The sequence below is a fragment of the Trifolium pratense genome, linkage group LG3 (genome assembly GCF_020283565.1).
Source record: "Trifolium pratense cultivar HEN17-A07 linkage group LG3, ARS_RC_1.1, whole genome shotgun sequence".
Lineage (NCBI taxonomy): Eukaryota > Viridiplantae > Streptophyta > Magnoliopsida > Fabales > Fabaceae > Trifolium > Trifolium pratense.
This window is the reverse complement of record NC_060061.1, coordinates 31,021,442-31,035,465: the sequence shown is the minus strand read 5'-3', so window position 1 is coordinate 31,035,465 and position 14,024 is coordinate 31,021,442.

Here is a 14,024-nt window from a genome sequence, read left to right as displayed (position 1 = left end):
TATTTTTCAAAGAATTTTGTACACGTGGCACTCGTACAAGTTTCCTCTCCTATGAGCGTTTTCATAATAAATGTAGATATTATGTACTAATTATGTAATGTAATTACTATTCACCTAGAAATTAAGGGATTAATAAAAGCTTGTTGTGGTAAACAATTTCTGTATCATAAATTCATATTACTCACCTATTTTCAATATATATGATAGTTGGATGCATAAGCAAACTGCAAAGATCTCACTTATGATTGATTTTTTATTTTTATTTTGTATTTGTATTTGTATAGCACTTTTGGTTTATGCGATTTTAATTTTGTATGTGAATATCCTTTTTGTGTAGCTAATGTGTTTCTAATTGTTGTGGTTGAAATAATGTGTAGGATCATACGTCTCAAATATCTCCTTTTCAACGTATGATTTGAGTTGTTCGTTTGTGGTTTGCAAGGGACATGCTTTCTTATGGACAATAAGAAGGTTGACTAATGATTTTTTTAAAATAGTTTTTTATTAAATTTTAACCGTTATTTTGACTTATGTGTTAATTTTTTATTAGTTATACTATTTTGTAGTTCCATTATACATGGTTTATGCTAAACCATTATATTCCATATTATCATCATTTATGATAATTTGTTGTATTTTAAAACTCTGAATAGGTTTTTTGTGCTGACTGATGGTTATAATCTTTAATGAATTTGTCAAAAAAAAAGCATCTTTGATTTTATTTTATTCTTTTTGTTTAGGTTTTGATTTGTTTTTGTGTTGATGTTGTTGTTTCAAATTATGGGCTTAATGGTGATACTCTAGTTGACATGGAAAAATATTAGGTTACACAAAACGCTTACATCAAATTCGTTCTTCACCCTCTCAAACACCCCACATCCGCCATCAACGGCGTCTTGATCGGTCGCATCTCCAACGACACCGTCGAGATCACTAATGTCGTTCCTCTCTTCCTCAATTGGAGATCTCTCTCATTCTGATAGAAGAATACTTTTCTGCTAAAGGGTTGAACATTTCATGCCAATGAGAGGTCTGATGAATTTGAGCTTGGTGGTGTGGCAAAGAATATTGGTGATTATATCACTCAAGTTGTTATTCTATTGTTATGAAGAAAAAAAAATTGTAAGGGTAAAGTCAAATAATGAAAGGGATAAAATGGGAAAAATTAATGGGGATAGAGACGATGACGACGAGGTGATAGAGGAAATTAAAGTTCTCTCTTGGAAGTGGTGGCTTTGTCAGCCAAAGATTGCTCATTCTCTTCTTTATGAATGGCAAATGGAGCCGAACTGCCGAAGTTGTGTATGGCGCGCTAATTTGCAGTTTTTTGCAGCATTGCCTTGTTCTGCTGCTGTTCTTGTGCTGTTTGTATGGTGGTTGGGGGTAGGCTTAAGACATTACTGTATTCTTGTATTAGGCCTAGTTGTTTATATGTTTCCCCCTCTTTCTTTTTTCCCTCTGTACTCTGTGGTGTGTTAGCATTGATCTTGTGCTAGTCCACTATTTCAAGTCAATAATATTAGCCATTTTCAAAACAATATAATGGATAAAATAAAGTATACTCGTTTATATATAGATATTACTTCACACAAGCAAAGTAATGTTACCACTATTTATAGCAACAACATGCATCTGGTCAAGAATTCTAATCCACTATACAACAATTAGGTACCAATAATGATATACCAAAAATGTGACATTAGAAACATTAATTTTTCAACAATCTAATTAGGACAAAACTTGGATACAGTTCCTTGTATCCTGTTCCAACTGTTCCCCACTAAAAAAGTAACACGTGGACAGGTTCATAATATCACATACTACTTGCCGTACCAGATCAACAACTTAACAATGCCAAGACCAATTAATGAATAACGGCGTAATACAAATTTGTGGTTGGACTGCAGCGGCGCAATTGAGAGGAGACAATAATCCTTCAACGAATTTGACAGAAATAGAAAAAGATTTGGACTATTCATGGTGGCCGGAGGAATTGACGGTTATATTTGATTTGGGTGTATGTCTGTTTCATGGTGGTTAATGGTCCAGTCATGGAAAAGTGTTTGTAAATGAATCATAGAGGATCGGTGGCTTTATAGTCATGGAAAAGTGACTTGAAGCATCCTTTAACAGTCTTAGATAGTTAGGTGGTGTGGTGCCTTCAAAATCTATAGCGACGAAAATTAAAAACCTTGGATCAAAAGCACCGAGACAGGTTAGTAGAAGAAAAGTGGTGGGTGTAAAAGTAGTGGGAGAGATCACATACAACCATTACTACGGGAAGTGAATTAAATTTTCCACGTGTAATGTTTTTATTGGGAACAGTTTAAACAGGACTTATTGAACTGTACTTAAGTTTTGTCCATCTAATTATAATGTTATAAAGTAATCAAAAACAAAAATTACTAATAATGAATTGAAAGCAACAGAGACGAAATTACAACATTGTCCCTCTTCTCTACCATTATATAACAAACATGTGAGCATAGTGTGATGCAAGAAATTGGTGATTGCTTAATTCCTCTCTAAAATTTCTCATATTCCTTCTTCTATATGTACTAGACCCATTTTAGGGCCAATGCTACGGTGAACCACCTTCACAAGTGGTCCACCTTTTCTTATTTGTTAAGTGGGAATGGTGTGATTCTTCCACCATCCGTCTGTGATGATTTGAGTCAAGCTCATACTAATGGAAGTTTCGGCTTGACAATCACGGCGGTCGGAGAACTTCGAATGATAATTGCTGGTTGGAAGACATCCCGGTATAACATCGAAGTTATCTGTGACGATGTTGTTTCTTTTACCTTTGTCGAGTTGTAACACTTTCCTCTAGAATAGATTTATAATTTTGGTTTTTTTTTTTTTGACATAATGTACAAGGATTGGATTGGAGTTTTGCCTCCTTTGTAACTCTGTTTATCATGGTTCAATGTAATGTATAAAGATTGGAGTTTTAACTATGGTTCAATTATCACTTATAGTATAATTTACCATTGGACAGTTACATGAAAATTGATTTTATATAGCTAATTTAAATTAAGTCTGACAATTATCAGATTCTAATATAAGTATCCATGTTCAAACTGATTACATATGCAAACTTGCATTTTAAATTAAGCTTGTCAATTAAGTATCCATTTCTCTTTTTGATAGCATACATTTATGCATACAAAATGTCATAAGACTCTTAAATGAAGCCAGATAACCCTGCAATATAGTAATTAAAAGTGTTTCTAATGACCCCACTAGATCTAATTGGAGATCCGAGACAACTTCCGTCGATATTAAGAATTGTATGGGAGAAGTTGTGGTTCCACTTGATAAATCTATCCACTAAGTCGTCATTAGGAGCGGAAGAGAAACAATTTTTGAAAGTCTCAACCATAAACGTGATGTTATAGGAGAGTCGGCTTAAGGTTCATGTCTCGTTGGTCAGGCACATAAGGTTGTGATGTCTCCATGCACATCAAACACCTGCCCAAAAAAAAAAAACAGAGAGATTGGGGGTTTGAGTCCACCTGTTTAATTTTTGTATTTTTTTTTTACACAATTAGTATTTCTTTTTCTTAATTAAGAATCCCATTTTTTATATTTTTTAGAATAAAGATAAAAAAATAACTTTCGAGTAAAAAATATTTTAAAAAAAACTTAGCTTAATTATTGAAATTGATCTTTTTAAAAAATATGATTTATTTTTTATTAATTTGTTACCTTCAAAATGTCTCATTCTTTAATTTGTCTTGTCGTCCGTGTCTCTCTCTTCTCCAACCACCACCACCATTGTCTCAATCTTCATATTATCTATCTATCTATCATACACTTATCTACCATATACCGTACAACCTTGTTGCCTTCCCATGTATCAGTCTCTAGTTGCAACAATAACACCTTCAACTGTGACACGGTAACCAACATTTCCTACCCTTTTACCAGGGTGTTTTTAAGATTTTGGTATTCTAGAGACAACTTATATTTTGGGCTCAAACTAATAAGAAGAATAAAAAAATTGAATTTTCAATAAACATTAAATTTTTTATTTAATATTCAAATACATGTACAAACAATTCTCACGAGCACTTGTAGGTTCAAAGTTACTAATAATTATGGTTATATCAATATGCTTATCCTATTTTAGATCATATCTTCTTTTTGCAATGCAATAACTTCCGACATAGTTAAGAGAATTTGATATGCAATTAAAATATTTGGATAACAATTTACGTTAATATTATATGATAAAATAATGAAACACAACGAATAGAATAATAGAACTTAAATCGTGTTCGTCAACGCGACAAAGCTCAGTCAATCAACCTCGGATTATTTAAGCCTAAAAATATGCCTGCAAAACCAACCAAAAAAGAGAGAATAAGAAGCTGGAGAAAAAATTAATAAGAATTTTATTATATCTTTCTTGAGTTTAATGCACCTGAAAAAAATTATTTTGAGCTCCAATTGTAAACTTATTTTGTGGGTCTAAGATGGTTGTCCTCTTCGTTATGTATCACACTAGTTTTAGTGTCCGTGCTAACGCACGGGAAACACCGTCTTGTAGTAATTTCGTACAATAAATATCCGACAAATAGTATCCGTGAAATTTGTCTTAATATCACGAAATTCAAAATATATATATATGGGGGCATATCATATGAGAGTGGTATGTATATATGAGAATAATGAGAATATTTATCAACCATTAGATTAAAATAGATGGTTCAGATTAAAACTAATTATCGGATATTGAGACCGATGAAGATTAATGATTTATGTGTTTTTATTGAATACCGTTAATCTTGACCTATCTCAAAAATATATCAAACGATTTTAGATTTTTATAAAACTTAACATAGATGATCTATATACGATATAAACTTTCAATCAAACGGTGGATTTTGTAAAATTTGTATTCGTTAAAGCGTTATTGAGCGGTGTAACATTACTCAAATGTTACACCAGTGTAATTTGATCCATCTATCTATCTATCTATCTATCTATCTATCTATATAAATATATATATATATATATATATATATATATAGGGGTTTTCTAACTTAGACCCTAGTTAGGTCTAAGTTAGCAAGGTGCACCTTTTGAGTTGGACCAAAATACCCATTCTTTTAATTTTTGAAAGAATAGAGCAACAGGGACATTTCTGTAATTTTACATAAAAAAAAAATAATGACACGCGCCCCCACCTTCTTAAAAATTAATAGACGTGGATCCAGTGTCGCGCGCGTACGGAAGGACCATGGTTACAGACCGTTGATTTCCATCAGACAGCCAAGATGTGATCTCATTAAGGCTGTCTGATTGATCAGACAGCCCAGATCATCCTACCATCCTGTCTGCGCCACACTAGATTATAAGCTGTAGAGAGAAAATTTTACTTTTGAAAAAGGCAGCCACGTGTCAGCATATGACTGGGTCTGCCTGATTTTTTCCATTTTATGCTTTAAACTCGATTATTTCGTCGTAAATTAATTTTTTATTTTTTAATTTTTATACCAAAATTCATAATTTTTTTTTCTCTACAAATAGAGACTTGGTTCGTTTGATTTGGACACCGAAAAAAAAACGCGATTTTTCACTACTTTAAACTCGATTATTTCGTCGTAAATTAATTTTTTATTTTTTATTTTTTATACCAAAATTCATAATTTTTTTTTCTCTACAAATAGAGACTTGGTTCGTTTGATTTGGACACAGAAAAAAAAACGCGATTTTTCACTACTTTAAACTCGATTATTTCGTCGTAAATTAATTTTTTATTTTTTATTTTTTATACCAAAATTCATAATTTTTTTTTTCCTACAAATAGAGACTTGGTTCGTTTGATTTGGACACCGAAATCCTTCTGAAACCATTTATATGGTAGAATGGTTTCAGAGAGTTGTAATCTGAAACCATTTTGCTGGTAGAATGGTTTCAGTAAGTTGATTACTAGTTATTTGCTTCTGAAACCATTTAGCTTGTAGAATGGTTGCACATAGTTGTATTCTGAAACCATTTTACTGGTAGAATGGTTTCAGTGAGTAATTTATTAATTGTGTTTGCTTCTGAAACCATTTATCTGGTACAATGGTTTCAGAGAGTTGTAATCTGAAACCATTTTGCTGGTAGAATGGTTTCAGTGAGTTGATTATTAGTTATTTGCTTCTGAAACCATTTAGCTTGTAGAATGGTTGCACATAGTTGTATTCTGAAACCATTTTACTGGTAGAATGGTTTCAGTGAGTAATTTATTAATTGTGTTTGCTTCTGAAACCATTTATCTGGTACAATGGTTTCAGAGAGTTGTAATCTGAAACCATTTTGCTGGTAGAATGGTTTCAGTAAGTTGATTATTAGTTATTTGCTTCTGAAACCATTTAGCTTGTAGAATGGTTGCACATAGTTGTATTCTGAAACCATTTTACTGGTAGAATGGTTTCAGTGAGTAATTTATTAATTGTGTTTGCTTCTGAAACCATTTATCTGGTACAATGGTTTCAGAGAGTTGTAATCTGAAACCATTTTCCTGGTAGGATGGTTTCAGTAAGTTGATTATTAGTTATTTGATGAGATTAAGGTAGTGAAAAATTGGGTTTTTTTTTTCTGTGTCCAAATCAAACGAACCAAGTCTCTATTTGTAGAGAAAAAAAAATTATGAATTTTGGTATAAAAAATAAAAAATAAAAAATTAATTTACGACGAAATAATCGAGTTTAAAGTAGTGAAAAATCACGTTTTTTTTTCGGTGTCCAAATCAAACGAACCAAGTCTCTATTTGTAGAGAAAAAAAAATTATGAATTTTGGTATAAAAATTAAAAAATAAAAAATTAATTTACGACGAAATAATCGAGTTTAAAGCATAAAATGAAAAAAAATAAACGCAGCCAATGAAAGAGTGACACGTGGCCTTGCCTTTTCAAAAAGGCTTTCTCTCTCCGCGTCAGGCTTCAGCCACGCGCGCCTGTCGGCGCGTGTGATGCACGCGCGTGATTTTTCTCCAATAATCGCGTGACACGTGTCCTGGGGGGGGGAAAAAGAAGTGGGGGCGCGTGTACTGTTGCATAAAATTACAGAAATGCCCCTGTTGCTCTATTCTTCCAAAAAATTAAAAAATGGGTATTTTTGTCCAACTCAAAAGGTGCACCTTGCTAATTTAGACCCAACTGGGTCTAAATTAGCAGCCCCCATATATATATATATATATATATATATATATATATATATATATATATATATATATATATATATATATATATATATATATCATGCTAATACGATAAATAGTTGTGTGGATGAGAATAACAATTCTTAATCATATTAAATTAGCCGTATTTTTTTTTGCCTAGTGGCTAAAAAATCCACCTTAAAGGTGAATAAGTGGAGTGTCCCGGGTTCAAATCCGATCTCCTGCACAAATAGTACGATATATTTCATATAAAATAAGAACACAAAGCCATTAATTTTTCATATTGAAACATTTCCTCACAAACACTTTAAGTGGTGCTCCTCTAAAAACTTGTGGTGCTCCTCTGAAAACTTGTGAGGGAGAGAGTGCCCGGATTCGGCGGTGGCGAGATTGGTCGGAGATTGCAGTGGCAGTGTGGTGGTTGGCCGGACTCGCGGCGGCGACGAGCGCTTCTTTGTCCTCCCTCATTTGTTCTGTTTCCTTGCTTTTTTATGTTTATTTTCTGTTTTTTATTTATTTTTTATTATGGATTTATTGATAGAAAATGGCGGTGATGAAAGATGGGGGTGTTTATCAGATCTCCATATTTTTTTGGTGATTCAGCAGGATTTTAGGATATTAGGTTATGGTCATGGATTTGGACATCCAAAATAAAAACTGGACTTATAAAATTGGATAACCAACCATTTTGTGATAGACTGGTTTATTTTTGTTTGCAAATAACCGGTTAGTTGGATATGGTTTTGGATTTGGAAGTGGTTTTATCCATGTGACAGGATATTTTGCTCACCCCTAACATTCAGATCACCGGACCAAAGGCGAGTTAATCAAGCATTGTGTAAGTTCCTCAGTTCTTTCCTTTCCTCGTGTTACTTCAACCAAATTTATTTCATTAGTTGTAGCTAATGTTTGTTATCTATTATTTATATGTTTGAGAGTTTCTCTCTCATAGTACTTTTCTTATGTGTCATTCTCTATTTGATCACTTGATTAGGTGTCACTCTACTATTTACTAATCTCCTATGTGGCGACTTATTAGAACATTTCTCTAATTTTATTTATTTGACCTTTGGTTAATTTAAAAAGGCAACCATTACTATATTAATCAGGTTTAAATCACAAAAATCAAAATCAGAAAGACAATTATTGATATATTAATCGGGTTTAATCACAAAAATCAAATTTAAAAATTATAACTATATATAGAAATTTCTTATTCTTATAAATTAATTTGAACAACATTAGATGTTGAGTTTTTTTTTTCGTTTGAAAAATATCAACAATATTTTCAATTTTTATGAAGACATTTGTATGGAGACTAAAACTCACAATTTTTTAATCCTCAGTCTCTCTTACTAGCGGGTCAGGTTGTCTGTGTCTAACTTATGTAAGCAAAAAATATATGTATTATGTTATTGTGAGTTTGTTAATCAAATTTTTTTGTTGCTACTAAAAAAATCAAGGGTGTTATATGTGTTATTTCAAATGATAGTGAAGGACAAAATAGACCAAAGAAAAAGTCAACCCAAACTCCCCTATCCCCTTTATATATTGTTATAGATTTCATCTCTCTCAATACTCACAATTTTTTTTTGTCTATTGTCACTTTTTAAAAATTTCTTTATTATTTTTTCTTTGTTCGATTTTTCTTATATTGTTTTTTTTTACTATTTAGATTATTTTCTTTTGGTCTTTATATTTTTATTTTTATTTATTAATCCAATTTATTATTTGTGACACAGAAATCATTGAAAGACAATAAGAAATGCATCACATTCTGACAAAATGGATTGAATTGAGATCAAACTTGGAGTCTCTTTTTTTCTTATCTTGCTTTATCAATAATTATGAGTTGGATACAACTTGAAATATCAATGATGTATTCTCTTAATGAATGAATCAACAGAGTGATCAAATGATGTATTTTTTCACTAGTGTTATGTACATCATTATTTATATATGAAATTTTATATGTACCTCACTATGTAGTTTTCTTACGTATTATTTTAGTTTTTGAATTCATATTAGTTATTTGTATAGTTTTTTTTTTTTACAATCAGTGGACTTTGAATTAGTTATTTGTATAGTTAAAAATATTAAAATAAAATCCAAATAATTATGTTTAATGATGCATAGTTTTAGGTATTAAAATTAGGTTAATTAAAAAAAATTCATTGGACTTTGAATTAGTTTACTTTTTTTTTTACAATTTGGTACTAAACAAAAATGAAACTTTCTCTTCATCAATTTGTTTATTTTTATTTAAATACATTAATTTATTTTTGGTCTTGCAATACTATCATTAATTTATTGAAATTTTCATATTTAATTTTATGAGATTTGACTTTCTCAAGAAGTTTGTATATTAATTTCTAGCTTTCTATAGAAGTCTTTATATTAATCGTGTGTTAATTACGAATTAATTATTGCACCAAAAATATTATGTCAAACTTTGGTATATAAGATAGCTACACTCAAGGAATATGATTTGATGATAAAACAAAATTTTAGAAATATTGCCAAAATTGACTAAAAATATTTTTGCTCTCAGCTTTCTTTCATCTCTTTTTCCTCATCACCCTCATCTAGGATTGTTTTTCAACCAATTTGTGAATTATTTTTTTTACATATTCTTTTCTCTTATTTAGTTTTTTATCATTTCTCATCTCTATGGCCTATATGTTTTTTCTATTGGATCTAAAGAGCATATTTAAAGACGAAGAATAAATTTATTTATTCAATTTTTTTAATATGTTGATAAGATCCTTACAGAAAGTCAGAAACTGATGCAGATGTCTATGAGAGAAAAAATAACATGCGAGTTGGGAACGGGGAGTGGAAGATTAATATACACCCTCCCCTTTAAAATATGTAAAATTTATATTATTTTTCATATCTAAATAAATTACATTAAATAAAAAAAATTATAGATAATTAAAAAATCACAAAATATTAAAATTTTAATAATTTATATTTTTCATTGAACATTAACCCGTGCAATTGCACGGGTAAGTTATACTAGTTTTGTTAGTAACAAAATCTAATACCATAGTAATAGTTTTATTATTTTTTATGATCGAATTTAAAACTGGTCTTAGTGATTAGGTCTTTTTGGTCTCAAATTCTACTTCATATAAGCTAATTTACTTAGACCTTGAAATTATCTGATATGTTGCAGTGACGTTGAGTGTTTTCTAGTTCTACACATATTCACGATTTCTAGCACAGAACACTCCAAAATGTTGTGTCTCCCTTTCAGCTTTCAATAGTAAGAATATTGTTCCCTGCCCGACATGTTCTTTCGGCTGCCAAGCTCAATCAGAAAGTTGTGCTAAGTAAGCATTCGTCAATTTTTGCACTATAATATCATTCTAAGCATAAATTATTATTGTATACTAACACATTTTATTTTTCTGATTGGTTATGACTCAAGTACATCACATTTGGTTCGATGCACCAATCATATGTGTCCAATCAAAATCCATCAGGCAAATAAAATATAACTACGAGGACTATTGCCAGTTGAAGCTGAAAATAACAAATTTTAATTGGATTAATAACTACCATCAGTCCAGATTTCCGAACATTTCGGAGTGTTTGTCGCTTCCGTTTTATATCTGCTGTGTAGAGTGAATAATCCACTGTGTCCTTCAATGCATTGCATTCTTAAACTCCTGGTGCAACAATGAGATATAGGCTCAATTGAAATTAGGAGCTTCGCAATTAAATTATGCTCAAGGTTCTTTGTTTAGGATAGAAAAGGTTAATAAATTTTCTCAATCAAAATATATTCATGTTGATAGTTCATTACTTAAAGAAGAAAAAACTAATAAATTCCCAAATGTGTATATAGAAAACTTACAAAAAAATCAAGATACATAAACTAATTTCATGTTTTAAGAGATACCGTTTAAAATAAAAGTAATATCAAAAGAGTTTTTTAATAAAAATCCCTCATAAATGCTGTAGACGAAATTTATTTAAACGGACTCATAAACAGATACTCAACGTGCCAAAAGTTCGGTGTATACGAAAGAAAACAAATTTACTCAAGCTACAATACCTGATATTCTTTGCATTAATTCTTGCAGATAAGCAGGCAAACTGAACAGAGATTCACCAATATTAAATGGAACATTCAGTCTTGAAAAAACATCTCCAGGTTTTGGTGGCTCGTTTGGAAAACATCCCAAAGATAGAGGACAGTTAGGCATCTCATCCCGGTAGGTGAATTAGTTATGATAATTGTGAATTATATAGTTTCACCTTACATCTGGCATCATCGAGACTATACATGAGTTTTAGGTGTCTCTTTAGCTTTAAAAGAAGTTGCAATGCAATCGCAGATAAATAGTCAGCCTGCATAAGCATCGGGAACAAAATGAATGTGATCATATGATCCAATTACTAAATTAATGATTGATTCAAATGTACATATTCTACTGTTCAGGCGATTAGATTGAATTTTCACATTTCTTCCCACAAACAAATCAACATAATTGACAAAAATAACGACAGTGAGCTCCAAAATACCTGAACTTTCTCCAGATCATATTTTGAGAGGGTAAAGGAATCTGCAAAACCTGCAGCATGTAGCTTTACTTTTGATCTACCATTATGCGATAAAGGCTAATCTGGCAATTGGTGATTTGTTCCATTTAAATCCACTGATATCGTATCATTGAGGTAGGGCTGAACATCTACATTTTTCTAAAATGTGCCATTTAAGTCCATTGACTGGACTTGGGTTGTATGAATAGGTTCATTTGACGCCTGTTGATACATTCCATTCCCATGAGGTCTACCGTCACCCTCACTTTGTAACATGCTTGAAATCCAGGATTTGAAGTTCGCCTCCAGTGGACCAGCCCTAACCTGAACTACTGGATTGATAGCATAGATTAAATAAAGTGGTTCATCAGGTGCAACAAATGGAAGCAAGGCAAGGACCTCTGTGCAGTACCTGTGAAAAGAAACCAATAAAACGGTCACGTAAACACTTACAGGAGTGAATCACCGAAATAAAAACTCACATGATTATAACAATGAATAATGACAAATAAGACTTACGTTAAGAAAGCTATTACAAACTTGGTCAATCTTGTAGTATCAAATTTTCGCACATTTGAGGACATAAAGTTGTTCCTTGATATCCGGTTCCCTCGATAAGCTTGTATATTCGAGAAACACCAACTCTTGATTGAGTGAACAAGTCAGCCTCAGGTTTCCTTTTTCCAGAAACAGGGATCATCATAGATAATAGAACTTAGTTGATGTGAATTATACCATCCAAAATTATATATAGGAGATTACTTCTCAGAAGGTCTGTTTCTAGCGCTATATGATGTGGAACACAGGTGATCGGATGAACAAGACCTTGGCGCAGCACAACTTGATCAATCTGCATTATTAGCATATCTAACATGCATGAGAAACACAAAGCTTAACTACTTTAACAGAAATGATCAAGTTTCCAGGGGGAAAAAAGCTAATAAAAAAGATGCATCATTTAATCCACGACGGGAATGAAATATTACCTTTAGCCGATCATTAGCAACAATAGACAATGCTCCCTCCAGTATCTTTCCAATGTCATTTTCTAACATATATTCATTTCCAGGCACCTAAAAATCCACTTAAACTTAAATCTAAACCATAGAAACAATGTTATCTTTCCAATTATCATATTTATTTATAAAAATTATTGAATCTTTATTTTTTTTTTTAAATAGTGCAATGAATTATCATATTTGTTTATAAAAATTATTCAATCTTTTTATTTTCTTAAAAAGTAGTATAACTTATTTTCACTATAAAAATATTTAATGATTAAATGACAAAACTTTTAGTATTTTTATATAAAATATTTCAAAAAAAAAAATACACCGGTGGGTCAGTGGGTTTTTTGGGTTGGGTCTGGTTTTACCCGAAACCCGAATTTTTTAATGGGTTTTTCACTTTGGAAATCAATATCCACCCAATTTGTCCGACCCAACCCACTTTTTTGGGTTGGATTGGGTGAGTTTGACCGGGTTGACCGAATTTGCCCAATCCATGTACACCCCTAAGAATTGGAGAGAAAAAAAATATTCAAATCCATAAATAAACTATTGATATTTCCATTTGTAATAGCAAATACTCAGCCTAAGGTATCATTTGACCTAGTTTTTTATCCTCTTCTTTGTCCTTAGAAGTAAGAAGTTAGACCAAACAACAATTTTTAAAAGTTCTAGTAAGAATAAAGCAGCTTCTATATTTTAAGAATAATTATAGACTTAAATGCAGTTTTACCCCCCTATTTTAAAAAAATCTGAATTTTAAAATAATTTTGCAAGTAGTCTAAGAATTTATTCGGTTCACTTTGTGCACACACATTAGAGGTCTTTTAGGGTTATAACGTGGCTTGGCTAGGGTGGATGGTGATATTTTTGGGATAAGTAGTAGAAAAACTTGGAGTTAGATCCCCCTATTAGTCAAAGAACATTTTCATACACCAAACCCCTTTTGAAATATAGTGGACTAGAGAACTTTTTTCACATCATCAAACAAAGTTTTGCAATTCTTTTGAATTCAAGGCTATCACTTTTTTTCTATATTTTTTTTTTTTTTTCACATTCATTCATCTCTTTTTTTTTTTTATTTCTCATTTTCTTCCTTATCTCTTCTTCTTTGCCTTGCAACTTTGGAAAAAAAAAAAATTTTTGAAAAATTATTCAATCAAAACTTTTATAAGTTCTCTAGTACCCTCACCCCAAACTTTATTTGTTGCTAATTCCAAAGAGCAACCCCAAACTTAGTGGTGAGCAATGCGCATCAACCACTAATTAGGTGCCTAACCTCCAAGAA